Source organism: Siniperca chuatsi, linkage group LG19, assembly GCF_020085105.1.
Source record: "Siniperca chuatsi isolate FFG_IHB_CAS linkage group LG19, ASM2008510v1, whole genome shotgun sequence".
NCBI lineage: Eukaryota > Metazoa > Chordata > Actinopteri > Centrarchiformes > Sinipercidae > Siniperca > Siniperca chuatsi.
The window spans coordinates 22,641,742-22,658,757 of NC_058060.1; the positions used below are offsets into that span (position 1 = coordinate 22,641,742).

General features: G+C 43.3%; 1 protein-coding gene across 2 annotated transcripts in view; it reads left to right on the forward strand.

Annotated features, from left to right (window-relative positions):
- The first annotated feature begins 4,823 nt into the window (after positions 1–4,823).
- LOC122866376 (cadherin-6-like) overlaps positions 4,824–17,016 on the forward strand; it is a 57,007-nt gene continuing 44,814 nt past the window's right edge. The window contains exon 1 of one of the 2 annotated variants that reach the window (XM_044175970.1): positions 4,824–5,154. The gene's annotated coding sequence lies outside the window, so the exon portion shown is untranslated. Of the gene's footprint in view, positions 5,155–10,473; positions 10,618–17,016 lie in introns of those variants that run through there. The other variant, XM_044175971.1, reaches the window with a different exon arrangement.

The window sequence follows — 17,016 nt, forward strand, 5'->3', positions numbered from 1 at the left end:
AAGTGCTCCTCTAACTTTAGCTTGTAGCAATGCTTGGCCTTTTTGATGCTCCCCCTCAGATTTGCCCTGGAAGTGTTGTAGGCCCGTGCATCACCTGATGTGAAGGCAGTGTTGCGTGCCTTCAACAGGAGGCACACCTCCTTGTTCATCCATCGCTTCTGATTTGGGTATGTGGTGATCTGCTTCTGAGTTGTAACACTGTCTATGGTGATGTTGATGTAGCCCAGTACAGAGGAGGTGTAGCTGTCTATGTCCGTATGAGAGCCACAGGTGGCCTGAGAGGCAAACATACTCCAGTCTGTGTGTTGAAACCTGTCCTGGAGTGTGGAGTCTACCCCCGCTGGCAATACTTTGATGGTCCTCACTGATGGCTTCACACGATTGATGAGAGGTGAATACTTGGGGGTGAGGAACAAAGAAAGGTGATCAGATTGACCCAGGTAGGGGAGGGGTCATGGCGTAAGCCTCAGCCATGTTTGTGTAGACATGGTCCAAAGTTTTGTTTCCTCTGGTGTGGCAGGAAACACACTGGTGAAATTTGGGGAGCACTGCCTTTAAGTTTGAGTCATTAAAATCTCCCTCAACAATAATTGCAGCCTCCGCGAGAGCAATCTGTTGTTTACTGATGGCCGCATGAAGTTTGCTCATAGCAAGCTTGGCATCAGCATCCGAAGGAATATAAGCTGCCATTATAATGGTGGAAGTGAACTCCCGTGGCAGATAAAACCATCTACATTTAACCATGAGAAACTCTAGGTTAGCTGAGCAGTGTCTCCTAACAATAACAGAGTTTGTGCACCGAGCTTTGTTAACGTAAATGCACAGTCCTCCGCCTCTGGTCTTACCAGATTCATCTGCCGTCCTGTCTGCCCGGAGTGTGTGGCGTCCAGCTAGCTCAATAGCATTGTCCGGTATGCCGCTGTGTAGCCATGTTTCAGTGAAGACCATGACATTGCAGTTCAAAAGTCTTCTGCTGTTGATGATGCGGAGTCGAATCTCGACCATTTTGTTCACCAATGATCATACATTTACAAGGGAAATGCTGGGTAAAGAGAGCCGGTGTGGTGTTAGCTTTAGCTTAGCTCTTAGCATTCAATTAATAAACAACAACATTTAATTTAAAAAAATTTTAATTAAAGACAGCCACGTTTACTGTGTTTACTCTTATAACAACACACATCTGTACAGGAATAACCTGTAATGAGTTCAAACAAGACAGAGATAATAACTGATGCTGGAGGGTGAGCTGTGGCTGGGGTGAGGGCTTGGAGGACTGGGTCTGAGACTGGAAGGGTTTACTTTTACCAGGCGGTGTAAACACAGCTTATTGTGTCCTCCATTTTTATTATCATTTTCACACAGACTCTGGCAACGTGAGACAGATTAATGAAATATGGATGTCTATAAACACAGAAGCCGGAGTATTGGCAACAAATGAGGTTGGATCTTCAGATCTGATACTCTGAACATTTCCTTTCTCTGACAAATCCTAAAGTATCTCAGCTGTCAGGCATAATAGGAGTACACATTTGTACCGAGGTTGCCCTCTACATCCCCTGTCTAACTCCATGCCCCGTAACTGTCATTTTTCTGTAAAGTAACACATGGTGCATGAGAATGAATATCTAGACTTTCTATTCTGATGTGAAGAAGTGCTTTACAAGATAACTCTTACAGACATTTTAGAGGAAAATAGAATCATTGCCTGGATCATTATTTTTTGTTTTACCAACAAAATTTTGTGTGTTAGTTTGTAAAAGACACAGCAATCACTAATTACAATGTAAGGAACTGCTCGTCTACATTTTATTTTTAACTAGTAGTAGATATGGCATATTGGCATATTTTTCACTGTTGTGATATGTTTACGGAGGCAGGCTGTTAAATAAACTGCACAAAATACTGAGGCAATGTAAGCTCATTCAGTAGCAATGATGCAGTCAAGGGCAGCGGTTATTCATCTCAGGCTGATCTCCTGATAGAACATGATGCCAAATGCAGACATCCCTTTGGCTCACTGCATTTTGCGCTATAGGCAAGAGTTTGATGTTTGGTTGAGAGGACAGGGCAGCAGCAAAGTGGATGCTTGGAGTGCTTCCAGGGATTAAACTCATGAATCTAACAGCAGCCAGTGGTCATCATGAGACAAACACTGCATGGGTGGTAACGCATGCACAGCGTGGGGTCTCTGGTTTAGAAAAAAAGAGAAAAAATTTAAACCATAAAACCATAAACGCCTGCAGACTTTCCTTCCATCTTCATATTGCACATTTTATGTGTACTACATTTTTAGATGTGACGTATGTTTTGTGGCTCGTGTCTCGCTAACCCTGTGTTTTGAAAATGATGGGACTCAAATGATGAATAAAAGAACAAGCAGTGTATTTCAGTTTTTAAGATCTTTTTTTGACACATGATTATTTCCAATACCTAAAGCAATCATTTGTTAAGTCCTGTATATAAATATATAATGATATTACAGTGTTTACAAAGTATGGAAGCGGCTATCTGCATGTTTTTATTTTACTCCTGTTATCTTAAGATCATAACTTAATTATCCCGTTATCTCAAGAAATTATACTTTGTTTACTTGTGATTATAATTTCATTATCTCATCATCACAAGATAACACTGAACTGCCTTTGCGACATTACAACTTAATTATGTGACTAATTATGGTTACAGTGTCTGCCTGTGTTCTACCTTTACTACACTAAAATCTCGTGCTCGGACAGTAAATGACAATTGGATGGACATCTCTGTTCAACGCTGTTAATTCCACTCTGATGTCTACCCTCTGGCCAGACTGGATTTCTCTTACCACTTGCAATTTTTGTGAATACAATTTCACATGCGATTCAACATGTGAAATTGCTGGGGGTTTTTACACATGTGATGACATGTGATGTGATTCCACTTGTGAATTTTCGTAAAATCACGTGCCTACATCATGTGAATTTATCACATAATTTTCACTTGAAATGGTCTTTCCAGGTGTATGTTATGTGGGATAAATACACATAAAAAACTCCACTCTTTATGTTCATATTGTTTTCTCAAAAAAGTAGGATTCAAAATTTTGCTAACCTGAGCTGTGCACAAAGCAAGCAAAGTTACATTTGCCTATTTAGACCTAACTTTAATGAATGTGAGCTTACTTCTAATACATGTAGGTAGCTTGATCTTGAAATGTGACATCATCACAAGTTCATGACCCAACCAAAATAACCTCACCAGTTTTACTTAATTTATTTTGACAAAACAATTTCCTAATCCACCAACAACATCATAGAATCACTAACATGACAAAGCATGCTAACTTTTCCTCATAATTTGTCGAGCTCAGGCATAGTAATGGTAACAGTAAGTACAAGAATATATGACATGTATATGTACACATACAAATAAAATATAAGAGATTACAGTGTGTAATCTGGTCAAGGCAGGGCACTGGATAAAGCATTTATAAGCTGCATTAGTTTGATTACTCTAAACCCCAACAGTTTACAGGCTTGGCCAGTAATCAGATTTCCCTCTAACCTTCTCCAAAAAGAATCTGACATCATTAGCAGCTCTGAACATCAATGGACCATGTAGAATAGATTCAGTTTTCACTTGCAAGGGAGAGAAGGTCTCAGCTGCAAATCACAATCATGGCACCCACCCACAAAACAATGACTTTAAGAAAGTTTAATCAGCTATAGGCACGTAACTAACAACTTGGTGTATTTTTCTCAACAAAACAAAAAAAAAACTGTAGGCTATAACTGCAGGTTTTTGAGGTAAAAGTGTTGTAAACTAGATCCATATGGTATAGCCAAAGCAAGCCGAAAGGTTTAGCATGTAATGGATGAACTGTTTATGTTCATATTTATTTAGATTTTATTGGTGGAATTGTTGTTATCTCATTATTATGTATCAGAGGTTTTTTGATAAGTACAACTTACCATGTACCAATGGACACAATGCAATACAACCTAACAGCACCACCAACTACAGACTCCAAAATGACCATAAAGGTGAATCAACTTATATCTCTAAAACAGTTTCAACAAAAACCGAACATTATAACCTTCATGGAGGGACGATTTACTGCAGGACTGTTGTATTCGACTGCAGTAGTTTTAGCTAGGTGTACCTAATAAACTGGCAACTGAGTGTATTTGATAATTTGGTATTAAGGTATTAGTAGTACAAACAGCAGGATGTATTAGTTGCAGTAACATAATAGAAGCAGCAATGTCAGGGTATTATGAATAGTAGAAGTGCAGTAATAGTAGTTGCATGGTCATAGTTGCAGCAGCAGTATTATTTATTTAGTTCATAGATTTGATTGTCATTGTTCAAGTTCAACTAAACTAAGTTTGCAACTCTCTGCTGGATGCACAAACAATGAAACGTAAGAATATCATTAGAATGTGTATTGATCCCGGTGATGAAATTATTATTAGAAGTACAGTAACAGCAATAGGCTGTAGTAGTAACATGGTAGTATCCACATGTCAATTGTGTTAAAATGTTTTTATTGTTGTTAAAATTTGCCCTGCATGATAGTTGCTGGTACATTTATCCATGTACTTCACACAGAGCCACCCATTTAATCAGCCATTGTAATCATACATGATCTATGGCTTCTAAGGTTTTGTATAGGAAGCAGGGAATCTAACTGGAGGCTTTTACAAAAATAACCATGTATTGACTCAAACCCACACTCAACCTCTGACTTTGCAACTATTAATCAGGGATTATGCAAATGTAAAGAAAGCGCATGCACAAAAACGTTTGGCTCTTATTATTAAACTTGAGCATCGCTTGGCAGTTGAAACGCAGCCCCACTGGAGCTCTAATCTGCCATTCTTCCATCTTCCTTTTGTTTCTGTCGTGTGTTTTTTCATTTGGTCTTTTTTCCTCCCCTTTTCCTTTTTCGCCGTGTTCTGCTGGGGACTTGTGAATGGCAGCCAATGGGAGGGTTGAGTCCCCTCAGCCTCTCAGCCTCCCTGACATCCACAGCGAGAAGTGATGCAGCGCGACTGAGACGCGCAGTTGAGGTGGAACAACGGGCAACAAAAGCTGCAGTGAACGGATACACTTGGCTCCGACGTGCGCCTTCGCAACCGTGGGAACATTTCCTCCTAGAATAAACTTCATTATCAGGTGAGCGGGCTTTACTTACAACTTCTCATCAACCGCTGTGGAAATTGTTTCATTTGTGGCTCATTCGCCGCTCGAACAGAGATCAGTTACTTCTTCTGCAGCGTTTGTAGCCTATTTGGAATTGTCCGAGCCGGGTTGTTCTGGGTTGCTCACACACTAATGACCTATTTGAAATAGTTGTGTCGCTTATATAAGAGCTTCATCTCATCTTGTATAGATTCTAATGAAATCGCAAGTGGAGCAACATCCATATCGACTAATCATTGGAATAGCTTCGGGCTTTGAATTGGAAATGAGTTTGAGTCGGAAGTTATTGGTATTCACGTCCACATCGTAGGCTACTCATCCAACTTATAGCGGGGGTCAATCAATGGCCAGCGGGTTCATCAACTTTTGTATTTTGTTCAATGTCTATGTGCGTAATTCTCATTCATTTGTCGATATAGAAACTAAACGTGCTCCTCCGGCACAGAGGTCCTGCACGACGCAGTATAGTAGCCAACGTCTGCCTCGCCGCGCCTGAGCTTTAAATGCACTTTTGCTTTATTTTGTCTCGCATGAAACTTCAGGCCTTTCTAACGCTTGCTTGAATCTATCGGTGAAGCTGACCCCCCCCCCTCCACCGATGATCTTGCTGCAGCCAGTGGCAAATCCACGGGATGCGAATCGATGCAGGTGGGACAGCACGCTCTGATAAAGGCGGATGACTGGTTGCCTGCAGTCGCACCGTGATGCCCTGCTGCCTTTTTTTGTACTTGATATTGAGATCAGCTGAAAGGCCCCTCATTTTGGGAAAGCACTCCTGGAGTTGACTCAAGTTTTCTAAAACAACGTGTCCTCCAGCGTTATTGACTACAAGATGATATCAGTGATGTGGCTGTGAATATTTAATGGGTTTGCTGAATAATGCAGGCAGGGCTATTAAAGAATTAACTTGGCTTCTTTACTCAAAAGTTGCAGGTATTGACAGAGTGAGTGTGTGTGTGTGTGTGTGTGTGTGTGTGTCTGTGGGGGGGGAATCTAACAGGACTATGCAATCCTGAAAATTGAATTTAGTGCTTTGAAAGTTTCACTGTCCTTCCTGTTGCCTGCAGATTGCTCCATGTTAGTTATTGCGCTGGCTCAATGTAAGCCTGAGGTAATATGCCTGAAGGCGGCCAAGAAGTTGTTTGGGGGAGTTGTCAAACTACCCGGGGAATATTCTGCAATAATCACAAGCACAAGCACATACCTTTTAAATTACAAACAAGGACTTGTGCTTATCAGGGGAGATTGGGCAATGATGTAGGCTCTGAAAAAGAAGCTTTACATTTGTAAAGAGTAGGTTAACTTCACTGCTTGTCTTTCTTTTTTTTATTGGAACAACTTCCTGCTTGATTTCTAAAGCAGAGAGCAGCTTGGTGAACAGAGATTGTCTGAACCAGAACAGGTTTTGTGGTCCAGGTTTTTCATACGCTGGTTTGAAGTTCAGAGATGAAAGGGACAGGGTAGAATCTGTGGCTGATCAAAGTCATACAGAAAACACGGCAGGTACTGAATATTTAAAGGCTCTGCAAATAGAGTTCCTGTGCGTGTGCATGTGTGTGGAGAACATACAGTACGTAGTGTATATGTGTTTATGGTCCGAGCTGTGTGAGTGCTTTGTATGAAGACGTTCAAAATAATATTGCAGAACTGATTTGACAGGCAGGGGAATAGACACATCGGAGCCATCTGCGTTTTTTAAACCAGAGCTCCGATTACAATAGACAGTCCCTCACATTTCATCTTTCTCTTCTCCCAAATATCTTCACTCCGCGGGTCATGTGCAGCAGCTTAGGGGATATTCCAAAAAGCTTGAGTCTCAATCTGCCGGCCGGCTCCATCCTGTCCCTGTAAGCGGTGACGTCACAGGATGGTGGGTTTACCCAACGGCCAGAGGATGATGACCGGTGACCCGAGTTGATTACATTATTTGTGCTCCAGATGGGCAGCATCATTTTGATGTGTCCTGTTCATAATATTGACTGTTTCTAGTCCGCTCTTCTGCAGCATCTGGAGCTAATAAAATCATATCCCAGTGGCCGCTGTCTGTGCTGAACACACTCCGATCCCCTATGGGAATGCCTACGGCCTTCCTTCCTCTTCCACGTGTGTTCTTGGATACTTGGGGACATTTGTTGAGCCTGCATGCACAGCGAGTGGCTCTAATGTGTGTGTGCTTCGTTTACGAATGTTTGAAGTCAGTGGCAGAGAGCACCCCTGGGCATTGTAGTTCACTAGATGCACCTTGATTGTTTGAGTGCATTAGTCACGGTCTGTATGATGTGATAATAAATCATGACGCTGTTTGTACTGCGAGTGCTCCGGGATTCCTCCTAAGATTTCTTTGTGCCAAATATTTATCTGGAATTGCTGCTTTCAGTGCCAGCCAACTGCGCTTCTTTCTTTTCTTTTCTTTCTCCAGAATAATGCCCCCTGCTGTACAGGACAGACTTGTTTAGCCACTTTATGAAGAATGGCAGATTTGACTTTTTTCCCTCTACCGTGACTTTGTCTTTTATTTCTTGAGGCTTCTTGTGACCATTAGTACAAATTTCCTGCAGGCACAATGGCAACTTAATAACTGCCCCTTACTAATGAGACAGATTCCCTTCAGAGATGCCTATTTACAGCAGTCATAACCATAATTGCACAGAAACCAAAATAAGGGAAAGACGTATTTCTCTCCGACACACAGGAAGAAAATGTGACGTCTGTTTCTTGTCATTGGCAGGGGCCGGCGTTACCTTCTCTCTGAAGGTCAACCTTAGTCGCAGATTGAATATGCCATGACTAAAAAAGACTTTAGAATTAGACGGAATATGTTTAAGCCACGGCAAGGCTGTTTCTCGACAGCCAACAACAAAAGGGTTTTGAGAGCTGGACGGTGGCCAGGAGAGCAGAACTTCACTGTAGAGTCTGCCTAAATCCCCAAAAAGGCCTGTTTTGCTCTCTGTGCTGAGAAGATAAATACACATGGATCAGACAATTTACACCTCACTTAACAATGGGTAATTATCTCTCCCTCTTTGTGCAGGAGAACACCAATTACACAGAAATATACACATAAATCTATTTCCAAAGTGGTTGGACAGAGATATGGCGTGTGTGCGGGTGTGTATGTACAGTGCCGGATGAAGCTGATAGCATACAATGCATGGCTTAAGAGCTGGTGATAAGAGAAGAGTCCAGCTTTATACAGTATGGCACACTAGGATGGATGTGACTATGAAATCACTTAGATTCGTGTCTTTGGGGTGGGAGACAGAGTAAATTGCTGCCAATGTTGAATAATGCAGTCTGCCAACAGATTTTTTTCTCCCTCTTCCCCCTCAAACTGTGCCTTGGCGCCACAGCTTTTCTAATTATGAAGTGGCTGAGAGATAGCTTCACAACTCCGATACTGTGGTGGTGGTGGTGAACGGAAGATGGCCGAATAGCAATCTAACTAAATTACCAACAAAGCCTGACAGACTTGTGGAGTTTAGTGAACATATTTGCAAAAGTAACATCCCCACCTACCTATTCAGTCACAAAATGTAGACACGTAGACACAGACGCACCGACACAGACTACAACACATTTTGAAGTAGGCACACACAAACACACACAGGCACAAATGCAAGCAAACAAACACAGTACAAAGAGGGAAGGTGTACAGTTCTCCGCACGCTTCTCAGCACAATTTAACAAGATATATTAGTCACCCAGGAGGCAGCAAAAAGCCAGGCATCCACAGTGTACAGCAGACTGCAGTCTGACAGTGGGAGATAGTGATTTACAACAAAACCCTGTAGACCATGGCACAATTTCAGAGTTGCCGAAATGACACTGGTAAAGCGGGGGCATGAAAGTATATCCACCAGCCACGTCTCATTTCTTACACCATTTGCCCTGGGAAGGGGAGGGTGGAGAAGGAAGGGGCAGATGACAAATCCAGTATTGTAGCTACCACACAATGCCGAGTTGAGTCTCGAAGTTGAATTCTGTTTGTCATCTAAAATATGAGCAAAAACTAGAAGGAAGCCACCTTCAAGGACGCTGAACATTCCTTCTTTCTTAAATTTGAGGTGAAATCGATTTCTTGACCCTGCAAGTGCACTGTTAGAGTTTGGATTGGATTTGGAATTAAATCTCTATATCCAATATGGGGGGGGGGGGCAATAATCATCTAATAGTGGAAATCACAGATCCAGATCACTATCAAAATCTAATCAACTGTTCCTTGGCTCGAGGCTGATCCCGCCACCAAATTTCACGGAAATTTGTTCATGAGTTTTTCAGACACCCTGCTGACATACAGATGAACTAACAGGGGTGACAATACAACTTCCTTGGCAGAGGTAAAAATGTACCCACTGATTTACATTTTATTTAAAATGAAGAATGAACTTCATTCATCAAAAATGAGACCTTTTTGTCAAAATTACATCTTTAGAGCATCTTGCTTACATAGGTTTTATGCCTTGTGGGGGGAGTGTCAAAACTTTGAGGTTTAAATGTACAAAACATAGTGAAACTTATGGAATTGAATTCAACTTGAATAAAATAAAATAGAATTTCATAAGGAAAATCTGCATTTTCAATTCATTTTGACTTTCAAAATGGGGAATTCTGTCCAAATTTCCTCCTCTAACCCTGAATAAATTGACATTTTTGATAAAAAGTATATTATTAAAATGTTCCTAATATGGTCATCTTCTACTCTGCTACTGTACGTTTTCCTACAAGAAAGAAAAAAAAAACACATCTTGGAGGTAATGTCTTGTATGATGCGTGTGTGTGTATGTTTCGGCCCCACCTTGAGGTAGCTGGTGCAGGAGGAAGAGTGTGAGTGAGTGCAGCAGACAGATCATGTCCGCAGGTCTTGCCTTTCCCCTCTAGTTGGATTCCTGTCTGTGCAAAGCCCAGAGGCTTAACTCTGGCTGCAGTAAGTGGACTGAGGAACGCTAAACACTGTCTGGGGGAAGGCTGCTGAACATGACAGCCAGTTAATAAGTGTATGGAAGACGAGCAAGTGCATGAAGGAGTGGAGGGGGTGGGTGGAGGGGGCAACATTGTCTGTCTGACTTTTGAGACTTTTGTGAAAGCAAAGGGAAGGAGAGGGGAGGATTATTGGTCAGGACGGGAGGGGGGAGGGGGGTAATATTGACTATTGGATGACGAGAGGGTAATAGGAGATCAGAGAGTCCAGCCACAGAACAAGGAGCATTAGCGCCTGACTGGAGTACAATGAAGACAGAGAAGGCAGTGAAGGGAAAGGGTCGGGTGGTGGATAAAAGAAAGGAGACTTTGAAAGAGCGTTATGCTTGTTCCAAGTAGAGAGAGGTATGGCGAGAGAAGGCGATAATGATGCTTACTTTACTCCTGCAAGGCAGCCGCAGTTAGTGCTGTCAGCTTCAGGCAACACTGGCTGGTGGGACACTGCTGGGATGCCACTTGGTATGTTAACCCACCAGACACCACTGACAGTATGTGATAGATTGCGGGTGTGTAATTACATGTGTGTGTTTGTTTGCAAGTGTGAGCGACGGTGAGGGTGAGGCTGTTTGTGGGCCTTTGTGTGTGCATGTGCATATTGAGGTGTGTCTTTGTGTGACTTTTAGTGTGTCAATTTTTCTTGGCAGCAGAGTGATGTGATTTTCCTCTCTAACAGCCTCCAGCAGTAATGATCCAGGTTATTGCAGATGACATGTAACACCTCCACCCAGCGGGCATTGGCGCTGCAAAAACCTGTCCTTATAGGTTAGGCTTCAGGGAGACTGTTGTCTTGGTGGCAGCGCTGTGTGCACAATTCCTCTGTCTCCCAAACCTGTCACCTTCAGATGGGCTCCTCCTTCTATGGATAATGGTCTCCTGTCTATGTTGTGAATGATATCTGGACTCCATTGTGCACCCGTTTCCTCTGCTGCACCATTGTCCTGCAGAATGCCTTTGTGAGTTTTTTCTTTCTTTTTTTTTTTTGTCATAGAGGTACAATGTGCAAGCTGTATTCTGATCTGCTGTAAATGAACAGACAAACACATCAGCAAAGGTCCTATTTACTTTTAATCCCCAGAGTGAAAAAGAGAGGTTTCTGCCATTGTTCTGCTGCTTCTCAAAACATTAGGTTGGTTCATTGTGAACGAGAGAAATAGAAAGACCTCTGCACAAACTACCTGCCGAATCAAAACATGCGTACCATTTTGAGACTGTATATTCCTCAGGGAAGGACACAATACAAGCTTTCTGCAGCAACATGGGACACACAGTAATAACAGCGCACTACTGTATTGGGCTGAATAACACCCAGGGCGTCTCTCAGACAGTAGGGGAAACCTGTCCCTTTTGAGAAAAGGTCATTCTTTGATGACCCCACCAGCTGCACACTGTGCTTTGACATGAATAACTGACAAACTGATGTGTACGGGTCTCACAGGCCTCCAATTACTGTTTGATGCTTCTGTCCATCAAAGACAAATGGGGCAGGACCTGCCAGAGGACCCTCAAGTTGCCAGAGCAGGCAGCCTGTGTCCACACCTGTGCTTGAGGAGCCGCGAGCGCTCTGCAATAACTGAGTTTGATCTAATGAAGGTAATGCCAAACTTGGGTTATTGTTTGCCTGAGGACAATGCAAGAGAGTTGAATTCGTTGTTGGGAAAGATGCCAGGGGAATTTCTTTGAAATGGAAAAATTGCATTAAACATTCCATTTGTATTAATTATATTGTGCCTCTTATTAACATTGGCACGCATAGCAGCAGCAGCAGTGCTGCTGGCAGTATTGGGCTTAAAGCAGCACTCCAAGCAATAATATTAGAGGCAACCATCCATGCCTGAGGCACAGTGAAACTGCCTGTGATGTCACCGAATAAATGAATATAGCTTTATTCTGAAGCATTGTGTCTAGACCTTTGGTCCTACGAGACATCAGTCACTCAAGTTACTCACCACTAGATTCAATTAATCATAGCCTTAATTCAATCCGATGGTCGGGTCTCCCAGCTGTAAGCCTCTAAGTGGGTTTTAAGAGAGCTGGAGTCTGCTGGTGTACAGTCCTCCATGCAGGAGCTGAAGGGCTGCCTGTCTAGCAGGGATTTAGTGACACTCCAGAGGTCAAGGGTTAGACTCAAAGAGGTAGGTGGAGTGGTTACTTGGGTCTGGTGTACACTGGAGTGAATGTGCAAACACAAATACTTAAGCAAACATGCATTTAAGCAAAAAAAGTGGACCTGTACATTCCACTACCCACTCATCAGCCTCCACCACAAACACAAGGAAGCAAGTGGGTGTGTGTGTGTGTGTGTGTCCACGCATACACACACAGAGAAAACAATGTCAGAACTCGACCTACACTAGCAGAAGCAGACACTTGTGAAATGTAGTGTGGATCTCCTCAGTCTCATAAATAATGGACGTTGGTGAAGCATCTGTCAACTTTTCTGTCAACCCTGTTCCAGATGGGAGTCAGACAGGCCAGGCCAGAGCCGTGTGTTACATACACATAACAAACCTTCATCCAGTGTGTCTCATGCACCCGCGCCCTGTTTACATCAGCACACTGACACCCGGCTCACCTACATGCCTCAACCTACTGTATCTGCTGATTTATTAGGTCCTACACCCGGCTTCCTCGACCGCTTCTTCTTGGACCTGATCGCCACATGCACACACACACACACACACACACACACACACACACACAGAGTGCAACCTCCCCTTTGTTCAATAAATAAAAGTAAATAAAAATCATTCTCTTCTCTATCTAAATACACACATATTGCCCAAAAGCTCTTCAAGTAAACACATCAGTAGCACCTCCTCACTTGGTGGCGGGGAGATGGTAAACACACACCTCCAGTGCCTTGCATGTTTGTTGACGTAAATATGGCACCGCTCCCTTAACATTAAACACTCGCTGTGAGTTCCTACCCAATGAAGCCACAAAGCTGTGCACTCACTAAGTCATACTTCCTTGACATCTGGCTCAGAGAAATCTGGGTATGTTGTCCACGGGCACAAGGCCAGGAAAGGGACAGTGAGCAAGCAAACGAGCGAGCTCAGGGTTTGTGCACTGGAACAAGTTTCAGTAACGGCTTGGTTTTTGTCTTGCTTCCCTTCCCCTCTGGCAGCCGGGTGTTAGGATGAGTGGATCGGGTGCTGCCGGGTGGCGGTTACTGTACGGTTGCTTTATGGACTAAAGCACTGTCTTCCCGGCCTTGTCGTAATAGAGGATTCAGCTCATAAAGCAGCATCATGATTTGCAATAAGCAGAGTTAGGGGAAAGTAATGAAGGTGTAAATCAACTGAGCCATTCTTTTTTTCTTCTTCTTTTAATCTGACATTGGCAGTCTCTCTCCCTCTCTCTCCTTTCTACTCAGTCCGCTCCCTCCTCCTCTGCTTCTGCCCCCTTTCTCTCTCCCTTTGCAGTAATGGAAAGCCTGGCACTCTGTAATAAAGCAGAGTGAGCAGCAGTATTAGTAAACAGTCTCCGCAATCATTCAGCCAAGTCCAAGTCCTTTATTTTGTGTGTGTGTGTGTGTGTGTGTGTGTGTGTGTGTGTGTGTGTGTGTGTGTGTGTGAGGTGTTTCATACCCCCCGTGCGGTGTTAGGGTTGTGGGCGTGGGGGCTAATGAATGAGGAGTATTTAATTCTAGTCTGGGAGAAGGAAAGGCAGGGACTATTTGTTGGGCCTCCTCATAAGAACGCCTTTGTTTTCATTTTTTTCACAGAGGTTTAAACAAAAAGCCTTTTTTCAATGGCAGCATTGGGAATGTAGATGCAAATTTGCTGCATACAAGTTTTGCGGAATTTTGTGTGGTCCTATTTGAGGAATAGGACCACACAGCCATCAGCAGAGCACCAGGGCTTGTCTTACTTACTGCTCTTTCCTTAAATAAAGACGTCATCAGAATTTTGACATGGAGCAGTAAGTTGGATTGGAAGCAGTCATCAAAAGAGAGGGTCCAGTACTCCTGAGTTAAAATGCCTGGCTGGGAATCATGTTAAAATTTCCATTCCTCGCTCCAAATCGATCGTATGGGTCCCTGCTCTCCAATATCCATGGTCACCTTTGCTATAAAGTAGGGTATTACTTCTTTAATGCAGTGGGGTTTCATTCTGTGACCAGTGAGGAGAGGAAGGAAAAGAAATGTATCTGGTGACCTCAAACACAAATAAATGATGGCTGAGGATAATGAAAGAAAGTGGCCAGAATTTTCAATACATATCGGTTTGCCAGTTCATGAGCAAGATTAGTTGCTTGAAGTCCGCCCATGACATTGGGTTGAATTATTTTCCTCGTCTGCCTGTTTAACTCCAGGTAGCCTCCGTGGACACGTTAATGCAGTATTGATTGTTTATCTGTAATAACACCATGCTGTTGCTGGTGACAACATTGGAGGGAGGGGGAGACAGGAGAGGGTTCAGGGACAGGAGGGAGGGTGCCGCGGGTGGTAAGGTGGTGATAGATAACGCACTATACCCTCTTTTGACTGGTGGCTGGTGATTGTGAATCTGGGGGTAAAACGAGGTGGCTGAACATATCCTATCTGGCAATAGTCCAGGTGTGAAATGGGAAATAGAAACTGGGGTGAAAACGTCAGTGCAATGTGGCCGCTGCTCGATAAGGCTGTCTCCTGTCTCAGAATAATTCAATCTCCTGCTCCAACCATTCTGGTAACTTCCCGTTGCCAATGCCGGCGTCCACCCACTCTCTGCCCCTGGGCCCAGAGCCCATATGGCCAGTTACAGTGTCTTTCCATGACCTATGACCGGGCCTGTTGTTCAGCCAGCCAACACCCCCCCCCCAAGGCGCTTGGTAATTACAAATAAGCTGGAAGTCACACCAGCCACGAGAAAAGGTGAGTGTGATTATAAGATATGTGTACAGCAAAGTTCAAGGGATGCTCCAGTGGCATGCCAGAATATTGAATCGTGTGTCGTGTTGGCAGTGCTCGGGAATCAAATGCTGACTTGGATCAATCAGGCTTCTTTGTTCATTAGAGTTGTCCCTTCCCAGGAGTGGCAATAAAAAAAAACAACCCATCACAGCGCTCATTTCAGTGATCAGGCCGCTGTCCCTCAGGGATAACTAGCTGAGGTAAATAAACATGAGTCACAGTTAAGGTCAGAGGAGATCATGGCCGTCTGTTGTTCATCTCAGAGGACGCCTGAATCCCTTTGACGTGAGCTGCAGAAAGACCCCAGGAAATATTTAGTCTTACAAGGCATTTGAATTCAGATGCCATCGCAAATTGTGTGGCTTATTCTTGAATGGTATTCATACAATTCGTATTATTTTCATTTGTTTTTTATCCCAAGGCTTGGCTGATACCCTGGCAGAAGTCCTCCCTGTGACAAATGGCTTTCTTAACACTCGAATGGCTCAGTGGTTTTAGTTGGGCGCAGTTTGAGAGAATTTTGTCCAATTTAAGAATAGTCAAAAGCAAAAGTATCAGTGCACGTCTCCAGCTCTGAGTGTGCGTGAAGCCACCACTATTAATAATGTAAAAACAGGTGCTCCTAACTGTCGCTGTGTTATTTTATGGTGGGCTTCTAGGAAAGGTCATTACTCTTAGTCGAGGGGAAAACACATTTTCTCTGCGCAGCCTTTTATTAGGGCCATATTTTAGGTGTGTGATGTCTTTGTTTTAGCTCCATGTATTATTTAGTGTTGTGTGACAATTGTGTTTGTAGCTGTCTTGCTGCTGACCCGCTGTTACAGTCGATATACGCCTGAATGGAAATGTGCTTCCACGTCGTTCCCTCTCATGTAATTGTCACAATGGGGAGGCTGAGACAAACGTGGGAACACAACTCCTTCACTGATTTTCAATTCACTGCACCAAGTTTGACCTTTATGTAGTCCTATCAATGCATCTGTTTCCAGAGACGCGATATTCATTTAAAAGCATTGACTGCAGTGTGATCTTATATCCTGGTAGGGCAATATTATTAAGAGGTAAACAACATTATTGATATAAAAAACATAGCTTTTAATTACCGGATTGAATGTATTATTCCTACATTGATGCAGCTCTGGCCTTTTGTTTCAGACTGTGCAGGGCTAAATGTACAGAAAAATGGACTCTTGCACTTGACTGCACATGACACACACAAACACTTCGGAAGCAAACGCTGATTTTTTGCATAGAGACGGAGGCTCCCATAACCACCAGTGTATTACCACAAAGGCCACAGTGAGGAAAGCAGGAAGCCAGCAGACCCCTCCATTGAGCCTCCTCCATCCTCCCGTCCCTCCCCCCTCTGCCATTGTCAGTCCCTCAGAAGAGAGCTGTGTTAGACCACACGGCCACTGGTGACAAAACATGTGCTCTGGTGAACACACAGGAAAGCAAACAACCAAGGACTTCTCATCTGCTATCATGTCACCAGATGAATGCCATTAAGCTATTATTTCTATGCTCTCTATATGCGCGGATGTCTCGTGCCCATTTGTTCTGCTGTCGAGCAAGGATGACCACATCTGTTTGCCACCAGGGTACTAGGCGTTATTAATCTTCGCGAGAGGACATTTAGCGAAATCAAACCTCCATTTATTAGCCCCTAGCTCAGGATTGGAGAACTGGCGAGGGGAGATAATGACTTTAAGTTCCCATTTAGTCAATTAATTCTCAGAAGTGGAATCAGAAACTGCTTGCTAAAAAGTGAGAGTCTCTGTTGTTTATGATGACACAGTCAAAACCATATTTCAGGGCTGAAAGTCATTATTTGGCAGAGTTGGAACAAAATGATGCTGCCCTAATATACTAAGAGAATCTGGAGTGACTTCAGGAGGGACCCTTTAAAATAATGTGCTGAGAGGGTCCTCTTCAACTGCTGTGTCGCTCAATGGTAAACA